Source organism: Triturus cristatus, chromosome 10 (genome assembly GCF_964204655.1).
Source record: "Triturus cristatus chromosome 10, aTriCri1.1, whole genome shotgun sequence".
In the NCBI taxonomy this organism is placed as follows: domain Eukaryota; kingdom Metazoa; phylum Chordata; class Amphibia; order Caudata; family Salamandridae; genus Triturus; species Triturus cristatus.
This window is the reverse complement of record NC_140593.1, coordinates 1,229,917,187-1,229,928,751: the sequence shown is the minus strand read 5'-3', so window position 1 is coordinate 1,229,928,751 and position 11,565 is coordinate 1,229,917,187. Positions and strand designations below refer to the sequence as shown.

Sequence of the window (11,565 nt, the reverse complement as noted above, 5' to 3'; positions counted from 1 at the left end):
GAAACATGAAAACTAGGACAGGGTATCATCAATGGGGCAGGGAGTTCCACTCACTGGGACAGAGAGGTGTGGAAACTGGGACAGGAAGCACACACCTGGCAGAGCATCAAGGGGGCGCCGAGAGGCAGGGGCTGGGACAGGCGGTAGCTCGCCTCGCGGCGGACCGCCAGCTCGATCCCAAGATCCAACTACGAGCTTTTTAACTGCAGCAACTTTAATATACGCTATTGGAGCTGGAATTACCGTGGCTGCTGGCACCAGACTTGCCTTCCAATGGATCCTCGTTAAAGGATTTAAAGTGTACTCATTCCAATTACAGGGCCTCGAAAGAGTCCTGTATTGTTATTTTTCGTCACTACCTCCCCGAGTCGGGAGTGGGTAATTTGCGCGCCTGCTGCCTTCCTTGGATGTGGTATCCGTTTCTCAGGCTCCCTCTCCGGAATCGGACCCTGATTCCCCGTTACCCGTGGTCACCATGTTAGGCACAGAAAGTACCATCGAAAGTTGATAGGGCAGACATCCGAATGTATCGTCGCCGTCACGGGGACGTGCGATCGGCCCGAGGTTATCTAGAGTCACCAAAGCGATTGGTCTTGGCCTGATAAATGCACGCATCCCGGGAGGTCAGCGTTCGTCGGCATGTATTAGCTCTAGAATTACTACAATTATCCAAGTAACAGATGGAGCGATCAAAGGAACCATAACTGATTTAATGAGCCATTCGCAGTTTCACTGTACCGGCCGTGTGTACTTACATGTGCATGGCTTAATCTTTGAGACAAGCATATGCTACTGGCAGGATCAACCAGGTAGCCGCACCTGCTGACAGGGTTCGGGGGGGCCGCGTGCCCATCTCCCCGAACGGACCATTTTCGCGCGCACACCCCTCCCTCTCGGGAGCCTGCTGGGGGAAAAGGAGCCCACCCGCCTGGGCGGGAGGGCTCGCTGGAGGGGTGAAGAGAGAGGTGGCAGGTCGCATGGGCACCGGCAGGCCCGGCCGTCTCCCCCGGGAGGAAGAGGCGGGCCGAGGTGCAGCCTGAGCGAGATGCAGGGGTGCCGGGGTCTGGCGGCGGCGGCACCCCTAGGAACGGTCGTTCCGAGCTGCTGCGGAAATGTGCTGGGCAGAGAGGGGTGATGGCGTGGCGCACGGGGCCTAGTACGGACCAGCTGGGCAGCAGAGTGCGAGGGCCTGGCGCCACCCGACCACTTCCGCTCGGGGTCAGACCACTGGGGGGCACGAGCTGCCGGGGCCGCTCGGCCTTCGCTCTGCTGGGTAGGGTGAAGGGCCTCCCGCCAGGCGGCAGGCCCTCGAGTCGGACGGTCCATACAGGGTGGAAGCTAATCGCTTGAAACAACAGCCGAGGCTGGCCAAGCAGTCCATCCCTAGATGGACCGAGAGTGCCCAATCGATCAGAGTACGGCCGGGGCACCCCCTCTGCAGGCCGCCCTGCGCGGGGGGGATGGCGGCTTCAGATCCCTGCCTGCTCCCGGGCGAGCGGGATCAAAGGGAGGGCCCATCGACAGGGGCCGGGAGGCAGGTGCGCACCCGGGCCCCCGGCGGGCAGGCCCGGGCGCTGCCTTCCCCGTCTCGCAGTCGCCGGACCTCACGGAGGTCTGACCCAGCAAACCTGGAGAAAAAAGGACCATTGGGAAGGGGCTGAGAGGCAGGTGCTTACCCGGGCCCCTGGGGGCCACAGCGTGCCGGCCCGGGCGCGGCCTTCCCCGTCTCGCGATCGCCGGACCTCACGGAGGTCTGACCCAGCAAACCCGGCGAAAAAAGGACCATCGGGAAGGGGCTGAGAGGCAGGAGCGTACACGGGCCCCTGGGGGCCCCGGCGGGCGGGCCCCGGGTCTGCCTTCCCCTGTCTCGGGATCGCCGGACCTCCCGGAGGTCTGACCCAGCAAACCTGGCGAAGATAGGACCATCGGGAAGGGGCTGAGAGGCAGGAGCGTACCCGGGCCCGCCTTCCCCCGTCTCAGGATTGCCGGACCTCATGGAGGTCCGACTGACCCTCTCCCTAGTAATCCGGAGGAAAATTACCCCCCTTTCTTGTACTCCGTGCGCACGAGGTGACAGAGGGGACCCAAGACGCGAATGTACCCGATCTCCTGGAGCCCTCGCTGGGATCTGGGAGGCAAATGGACCCTCATCGAGACTTCCAGGCAAGCTCGGCCATCTGGTCGCCCCATTGGAAAGCATTGTGCGCGACCAGATGGCGGAAGCGACGTACGCGACCAGATGGCCGAAGGGACGTGCGCGACCAGATGGCCGAGGGGACAGGCGCGACCAGATGGCCGTGGGGAAAGGGCAGGGGAAGCATCCCTGGGCCCTCCGGACCCCGCCCCGGGCACCCTGCCACGCGACAGGATGGAGCCCGGGGCAGGGGGGAGGGCGCCCTCCCCGGGGCCCCCAGGGGCCCGGCCGGAGCTCCTGAACCCAGACGAGCGAGGGGAGGCTCCCCGGACACAACGGAACCCCGTCCCGGGCCTTTGGGAGTGCCGCAGGCTGGGGGACGGGGCCCGGGGCCGGAGACCCCGACCCGGGGCCCGACCGGGGCCCTGGACCCAGCCGGGGCCCGCAGGCGCAGGAGAAGCATCCCCGGGGCCTCCGGACCCCGCCCCGGGCACCCTGCCATGTGGCAGGACCCATGACGGAGCCCGGGGCGGGGAGGCCGCCCTCCCCGGGCCCCTAGGGGCCCGGACGGAACTCCTCAACCCAGACGAGCGAGGGGAGGCTCCCCGGACACAACGGAAGCCTGTCCCGGGCCTTTGCGAGGGCCGCAGGCCGGGGGACGGGGCCCGGGGCCGGAGACCCCGACCCGGGGCCCGACCGGGGCCCTGGACCCAGCCGGGGCCCGCAGGCGCAGGAGAAGCATCCCCGGGGCCTCCGGACCCCGCCCCGGGCACCCCGCCACATGGCAGGACCCATGACGGAGCCCAGGGCGGGGAGGCCCCCCTCCCCGGGGCCCCCAGGGGCCCGGACGGAACTCCTGAACCCAGACGAGCGAGGGGAGGCTCCCCGGACACAACGGAAGCCCGTCCCGGGCCTTTGGGAGTGCCGCAGGCCGGGGGAGGGTGCCCGGGGCCGGAGACCCCGACCCGGGGCCTGGCCGGGCCCCTGGACCCAGCCGGGGCCCCCAGGTCTGCAGGCGCAGGGGAAGCCTCCCCGGGCCCTCCGGACCCCGTCCCGGGCACCCTGCCATGCGGCAGGACACAGGACGGAGCCCGGGGCGGGGAGGCCGCCCTCCCCGGGGCCCTCAGGGGCCCGGCCGGAGTTCCTGAACCCAGCCGGGCGAGGGGAGGCTCCCTGGCCACAATAGAACCCTTTCCCGGGCCTTTGGGAGTGCCGTAGGCCGTAGGCCTGGGAGACCCTGGACCCAGCCGGGGCTCCCAGGACCACAGGCACAGGGGAAGCCTCCCCGGACCCTCCGGACCCCTTGTCCCAGGCACCCTGCCACGCGGCAGGCCCCGGGACAGAACCAGGGCAGCATCCGGGCCCGTCCAGCTGCCGGTTGAGGACCGAGAGGGGTCCCAGAGTACCCTGTCCCTAGTAATCCGGAGGAAGGCTATCACCCTTTCTTGAAACCTGCGCGCTCCGAGTGACGGAGTGAACGCGCCCGGCCTCCTGGAGCCCTGGTTGGGATACGGGAGGCGAATGGACCCTCATCGGGACTTCCAGGCCAGCCCAACCATCTGGCCCCCCTTATAGGAAAGCATTGCGCGCGACCAGATAACCGAGGGGAAAGGAGCGACCAGATGGCCGGCAACTGAAAGGACTCCCGTCTGCCCGCCCAGAGCGGGCCATAGCGGTAGGGGTCCCGCCTGATCCAAGGGCTCGGTGGGCTCTGCTTCCCGGGGGGGGGGCTCGGGGACAGCGGCTGGGCCTCAGGCACGGGGAGGACCGACGGAGCTCTCGGGCCCGGGCGCCCCGGGGGAAGGACTGCCCGGGACCCGAGGAGCCCGTCCCTGGGCACTTTGCCACGCCACGGGCCGGAGGAGGGAAGCCCCGGATGCCTGGGAGGATGTTGCCCGGGCGTAGCCCATCTGGTCCCCGGCAAAGAACCGCCAGCCCCAGAGGGGTCTTCAGGCACACCCTGCCCCTACTAATCCGGAGGAAGGCTACCCCCCTTTCTTGTAACCCGCGCGCTCCGAGTGACGGAGGGGACCCTAGGCGCGAACGCGCCTGGCTTCCTGGAGCCCTGGCTGGGATCCGGGAGGTGAATGGACCCTCATCGGGACTACCAGGCCGGCCCGGCCATCTGGTTGCCCCATTGGAAAGCATTGCGCGCGACCAGATGGCCGAGGGGAAAGGAGCGACCAGATGGCCGGCAACTGAAAGGACTCCCGTCTGCCCGCCCAGAGGCGGGCCATAGCGGTAGGGCTCCCGCCTGATCCAAGGGCTCGGTGGGCTCTGCATCCCGGGGGGGGGGGGGGCTCGGGGACAGCGGCTGGGCCTCAGGCACGGGGAGGACCGACGGAGCTCTCGGGCCCGGGCGCCCCGGGGGGAGGACTGCCCGGGACCCGTGGAGCCCATCCGTGGGCACTTTGCCACGCCGCGGGCCAGAGGAGGGAGCCCCGGATGCCTGGGAGGATGTTGCCCGGGCATAGCCCATCTGGTCCCCGGCAAAGAACCACCAGCCCTGGAGGGGTGTTCCGGCATACCCTGCCCCTACTAATCTGGAGGAAGGTTACCCACCTTTCTTGTAATCCTCGCGCTCCGAGTGACGGAGGGGATCCTAGGCGCGGATGCCCCGACCTCCTGTTGCCCTGACTGGGATCCGGGAGTCAAATGAGCCCTCATCGGGACTTCCAGGCTGGCCCGGCCATCTGGTCGCCCCATTGGAAAGCATTGCGCGCGACCAGATGGCCGAGGGGAGAGGTGCAACCAGATGGCCGGGACTGAAAGGACTCCCATCTGTCCAACCCCGAGCCTTCGCGCTAGGGATCCCGCCTGCCCACGCAGGGCTCCGTGGCTGCAGGGCTCCGGGGCTGCAGGGCTCCAGGGCTGCAGGGCTCCGGGGCTGCAGGGCTCCAGGGCTGCAGGGCTCTGGGGCTGCAGGGCTCCGGGGCTGCAGGGCTCTGGGGCTGCAGGGCTCCGGGGCTGCAGGGCTCCAGGGCTGCAGGGCTCCGGGGCTGCAGGGCTCCGGGGCTGCAGGGCTCCAGGGCTGCAGGGCTCCGGGCCTGCAGGGCTCCAGGGTTCCAGGCTGAAGGGCTCCAGGGCTTTGGGGGGCTCGTAGAGGGGCTCGTAGACCCCATGCTGGGCCTCAGGCATGGGAGGCCCGGCAGAGCTCCCGGGGCCCGGACGCCCGGGGGACCCATGGAGCCCGTCCTGGGCACATTGCCTCGCCGCGGGCTGGAGGAGGGAGCACCGGACGCCCCGGGGAAGTGTCGTCCGGGCTTGGCCCATCTGGTCCCCGCCTGAGAACCGCCATCCCCAGGAGGGGTGTCCCGGCATACCCTGCCCCTACTAATCCGGAGGAAGGCTACCCACCTTTCTTGTAACCCTCGCGCTCCGAGTGACGGAGGGGATCTCAGGCACGGATGCGCCCGACCTCCTGGAGCCCTGACTGGGATCCGGGAGTCAAATGAGCCCTCATCGGGACTTCCAGGCTGGCCCGGCCATCTGGTCGCCCCATTGGAAAGCATTGCGCGCGACCAGATGGCCGAGGGAAAGGTGCGACCAGATGGCCGGGACCGAAAGGACTCCCAGCTGCCCACACCGTGCCATAGCGGTAGGGCTCCCGCCTGCCCTTGCAGGGCTCCGGGGCTCTGCACCAGGGTCTCTTGTCCCGGGCAGATGGACACTTGGCAGGCCGCAGGACGTGGGATCCCAGGCCCTGACCAAAAATCAGGAGGCCCGGGGCCGGTCCCTGCTTCTCAACGCAGCCAGGCCGGGGAGATCGGGGAGCCTGCCCAAGCACGAGGGACCCCAGTCCCGGGCACACGGTCCCTCAGGTTGTGTGCTCGTTTTCCACAATTTTTTTTAAAGTTCTGCGAAGAGGCATTCCGCAAATTCCGCCCAGCCCTAGGAGACACAGCAACTGATATAGGGAGACACAGACAGGATCATAGAGGGACACAGACACTTACACAGGGGAGCACAGACAGGTCCACAGCGAGATACAGATATTAATACAGTGAGACATAGACACTGATACAGGAAGACACTGACAGGATCTTAGAGGGACACAGACACTGACACAGGGAGACACAGATAGGGCCCCAGGGAGATACATATATTAATACAGGGAGACATGGACACTGATACAGTGAGACACAGACACCGATACAGGGAGACACTTACTGGTGCAGGAATACACAGACACTGATACAGGGAGACACTGACACAGGATGCTCAGACACTGATACAGGAAGACAAAGATGCTGATTCGGGGAAACACAGACATTTAAACAGGCAGAGACAGATATTAATTCAGGGAGACACAGACACTGATACAGGGAGAAACAGACAGGATCTTAGAGGAACACAGACACTGACACGGGGAGAAACAGACAGAGCCGCAGGGAGATACAGATAATAATACAGGAAGACACAGACAATGATACAGGGGGACACAGACACTGATACAGGGAGACACTTACTGGTACAGGGAAACACAGACACTGACAAAGGGAGACACAAACACTGATACATGGAGACACATACAGGGCCATAGGGAGACAGAGACACTGATACAGGGAGACACAGACAGGGTGCCAGGGAGATACAGATATTAATACAGGGAGACACAGACACCGATACAGGGAGACACTTACTGGTACAGGGAGACACAGACACTGACACAGGGAGACACAAACACTGATACATGGAGACACATACAGGGCCATAGGGAGACACAGACACTGATACCGGGAGACACAGACAGGGCCCCAGAGAGATACAGATATTAATACAGGGAGACATGGACACTGATACAGGGAGACTAAGACAGGATCTTAGAGGAACACAGGCACTGACACAGAGAGACACATACAGGGCCACACGGACACTGATACAGGGAGACTAAGACACTGTACATGGAGACACTTACAGTGCCACGGGGAGACACAGACATTGATTCAGGGAGATACAGACACTGATACAGGGAGACACTGGTGCAGTGGCAGGAGGGTACAGAGAGAGGGAGAGATGAGCAAGGTGACAGGGACAGCGTCAGTGGTAGTTGTAGTGGCAAAGGAGACGACAAACCATTGCAAGGGGGTTCCCTCCTCCCAGACTCCCTTCTGTCGCAAACCCCTACCCCAGGCTGCAGAGCCGGACGCAGGACATCAACAGGTGAGGCAGAGAATAGTCGGGAAGTGATAGTGCTTCATGCTTCTCTGGGCTCCTCTTCCCAGACCCATGCATCCTTTACCTTTTTCTGGCATACACGGCACTCATTCACTCGCCCACTCACTGACTGGTCCAGTCAGTCTCTCCCTTACACTTTAAACTGCTTCTGCGCTACCCTTTACATCCCTTGTCGCACTCTACTCACCGCTGACCCTCGGAACTACCTCAGAAACTCACCCTCGCTGATCAGTGCAGGTGCTAAAGGCCTGGAGTGAAAGGGAGAGAGTCTGCACCGATGCCTTTCTATTCACCTGGAACTCACTCGGGGGGATTTCACCCCCCACCGTGCCAATGACGCAGCAGCCCGTGGACCCAGCTTTGTCTCCGCCCCCACACCCACCCCCGTGCAGATCTCATTCCAGAGACACCTTCGCACTTGGCTGTTTACCCTCAGCTGCTGTGCGTCTCGTGCATTAACCTCCCTGTCATATTAACAGCGCCCAGAGACTCCGTGAGAGTGTGGGCGGCGCAAGTAGCCGCTCCTGGAGGGAGTGCTGTGGGGCGGTGGGGCGGGGCAAGGGAGGGGCAGGGTGGGGGGTAGTAAACTACGAAATGGCAATACAGCGTGCGCAATGTAATTCATTTTATTTATGTACTTATCTCCGTTCGGCCGTATGCCGTAGTTTGCTACCCGCAACCCTGCCCCTACCCCGCCCCATCACCCCGCAGCACTCCCTCCAGGATTCGCTACTGGCGGCGCTCCAAAAGGGGCGGTAACTAATGAACAGAGACACTAAACTACCGACGTGTCAGGGATTGGCCTTCCACCTCCCGAGGAGCACTGCTCCTAGACTTGGGCCCCTCTGTCCGGGCCACAAGCACGGCCAGGCGAGGTTTGGCCTTTCAAGGACTTCCCAGTGAGGCGAAGGGCAACTCCTATGGCACTGTGAGCACAGGATACAGGGATGAGCAGACCTTTCACACTTGAGGCATTTTAAAATAACAACAAGCATTTGCAATGCAGTAGGGCTCACATTTACGCGAGTTTAAGGTATTGGCATTGTAAATGACAATGCCTATTATTTTTGTTTTTTAAAACATATATAAAATGCATTGTTATTGCATTGCAAATGCTTGTTCAATTGTACCTCTTAGTGCGCATTCTTCACAGGGGGCATATTGGTGTGTGCCATTTCTGATGCACGTATTAGTGGGCACTCTTCCCAGGGTGTACTTTTCTACTTCACGTTGGTGTGTGCATTTTGCACACTGGTGAGTGTGCACTATTGACACTGCACCTTCCGACCGCACGTTGGTGTGCGTGTTGCACATTGGTGTATGCGTGTTCTAATGTACACGCCAGTGTGCACTCTTGACGCGGCGCACCTTCCTACTGCGGATGTATGACGTTACAACGCACACTTTTACAACGCATGCACTTACAACGCATTTTTTACAACGCATAATCCATTACAACGCATGACATTACAACGCATGACACTACAACGCATTTTAAAAAAATACCTTTACAACGCACTACCATTACAACGCATACTACCTTTACAACGCATACCATTACAACGCATAATATTAAATTACATTTAAGGTAAGTATTAGATAGTATAGGGGTAAAAATTACTATTCTAACTCCAGGGGGTGCAACAGTAGGGTAAGTGTTGGATAGTATAGGGGTAAAAATTACTATTCTAACTCCAGGGGGTGCAACAGTAGGGTAAGTGTTGGATAGTATAGGGGTAAAAATTACTATTCTAACTCCAGGGGGTGCAACAGGCGGGTAAGTGTTGGATAGTATAGGGGTAAAAATTACTATTCTAACTCCAGGGGGTGCAACAGTAGGGTAAGTGTTGGATAGTATAGGGGTAAAAATTACTATTCTAACTCCAGGGGGTGCAACAGTAGGGTAAGTGTTGGATAGTATAGGGGTAAAAATTACTATTCTAACTCCAGGGGGTGCAACAGTAGGGTAAGTGTTGGATAGTATAGGGGTAAAAATTACTATTCTAACTCCAGGGGGTGCAACAGTAGGGTAAGTGTTGGATAGTATAGGGGTAAAAATTACTATTCTAACTCCAGGGGGTGCATCAGTAGGGTAAGTGTTGGATAGTATAGGGGTAAAAATTACTATTCTAACTCCAGGGGGTGCATCAGTAGGGTAAGTGTTGGATAGTATAGGGGTAAAAATTACTATTCTAACTCCAGGGGGTGCATCAGTAGGGTAAGTGTTGGATTGTATAGGGGTAAAAATTACTATTCTAACTCCAGGGGGTGCATCAGTAGGGTAAGTGTTGGATAGTATAGGGGTAAAAATTACTATTCTAACTCCAGGGGGTGCATCAGTAGGGTAAGTGTTGGATAGTATAGGGGTAAAAATTACTATTCTAACTCCAGGGGGTGCATCAGTAGGGTAAGTGTTGGATAGTATAGTGTAATATTATGCGTTGTAATGGTATGCGTTGTAATGGTAGTATGCGTTGTAATGGAATGCGTTGTAAAGGTAGTTTTTAAAAATGCGTTGTAGTGTCATGCGTTGTAATGTCATGCGTTGTAATGGATTATGCGTTGTAAAAAATGTGTTGTAATGGTAGTGCGTTGTAAAAGTTGCGTTGTAAAGGTTGTTCCCCTCCTACTGCACTTCTGTGTGTTGCACACTGGTGAGTGTGTGTCCTAATGCACAACACAGTGCGCACTTTGACACGGTACAGTTTCCTATTGCACTTCGGCGTGTGTGTTGCACATTGATGGGTCAGTGTGCACTCTTGACACAGTATATATTAGTACTGCACATTAGGTGTAGTTTTGCACTACACATCACCACGCATACTTTTCTACCACGCATCATTACGTGCACTCCAGGATTAGAGCTCTAAAGAGAATCCTACACATTGAACAGCGAGTGTGGGTGCGAGTTAAAGATTGGACACTGCTTCTTTTGGGGAGGCCTGCTGGCGCGGGGTGGGGCGCTGCTATCCAAGTATCTATCACTAATGCACTCTACACCCCATCTGTACCAACGGAAAGGGTGATGGAGAGATGCGGAGGTCAGAGGGTAAACTCCACGACTGCCGCACGTCATAAGAGTGAGCCCACAGCAGCCTCGCCCAAAGCAGATCTCGCATCCCACGATATCCCAGGGACTGGAAGCCCCCAGCATGGCTGTGAGTGTTAAGTGACTTGAAAAGAAGGGGGCTGTAACCAACACCACCCCCACTCCACCACTACCCAACCCGATGTTTCATGTGCATTGCATTTGTAGGAACTGTAACTGGTTAGAGTAGAGTACCCATGCATCTGAGAAAGAGAAAAATAGAGACCGGAAAGGCAAGAGAGAGAGACAGAGAAAGAGTGACTGTGAGAGAAAGAAAGAGAGAGATAGAAAGAGAGAGATAGAAAGAGAGAGATAGAAAGAGAGAGATAGTGACTGAGAAATAGTGAGGGATGCAAGAGCGCTGCACTGGAAGAAAGAAGACTGGAGCTGCCCGTCTGCGCCCGTCCCGGTGAGTGACATCCGCCCTGCAGTGGGTTCGGGGCCAAAGAAATGAGGTAGGAAAACGGAGAATGGGCTCTGTGTGCTTTTGAGATGTAAAACAGTCCCTTACACTTTGTAATGCGAACAGTTCGCAGTAGGTGGTATGGTACATCACACAGTCAATAGCAGAAGGTGAAAAATGCTCCAGGGTGCACAGCCAAAGTCCACTCAATGTATATTTTAAAGATTTGTGACCATAGGTCTTCCGCACAGCTGCATAGTTAAGTCAGTGCTATTAAGACCAAAGTGAGCTCTGAAAACGGACATTTCATGTTTCAGCGTCCGAGAACAGGCCGGGCAGGGTGCAGAGTGGACAGCCCATGCGACGGACTGGGTTTTAGGTGAGAAGGTCCCGGTGACAGTGGGGACACTTGGTGTGATCCTGGGCAGCTAGCTAGCTGTTGATCTGTGTTGCCTTTACCTGCCATGTGATAGGAACAGTGCGATTTGAGGGTTTGTTCTGCTGCATTAATCCTGGATTGTCGGATCTGCTGTTGAGTTCTGGAACCGTGGGATAGCTCAGCTGTCGGAGGCCTCCTCGTGTAACTTCTGAGACCCATAGGGTGTCGCTAGGCTATGTGAGCCCTGGACTTGTAGGTTCTGTGTAGAACTAGAGATAGCTGTGCTGTCGGAGGCTTAACCCTGTATGGTCTCGAGGCTAGCTCCATTTTCTTAAGCCAACACCTGCAATCGTTTTGTAACCTGAGAGATAGTTCTCCAGTCT

At 58.7% G+C, this 11,565-nt stretch overlaps 1 pseudogene; it reads right to left on the bottom strand.

The window, feature by feature from the left end:
• Window positions 1-216: 216 nt before the first annotated feature.
• On the bottom strand, window positions 217-809 carry LOC146797146 (18S ribosomal RNA; annotated as a pseudogene; the record flags this gene model as incomplete).
• Between the last annotated feature and the right edge of the window lie 10,756 nt (window positions 810-11,565).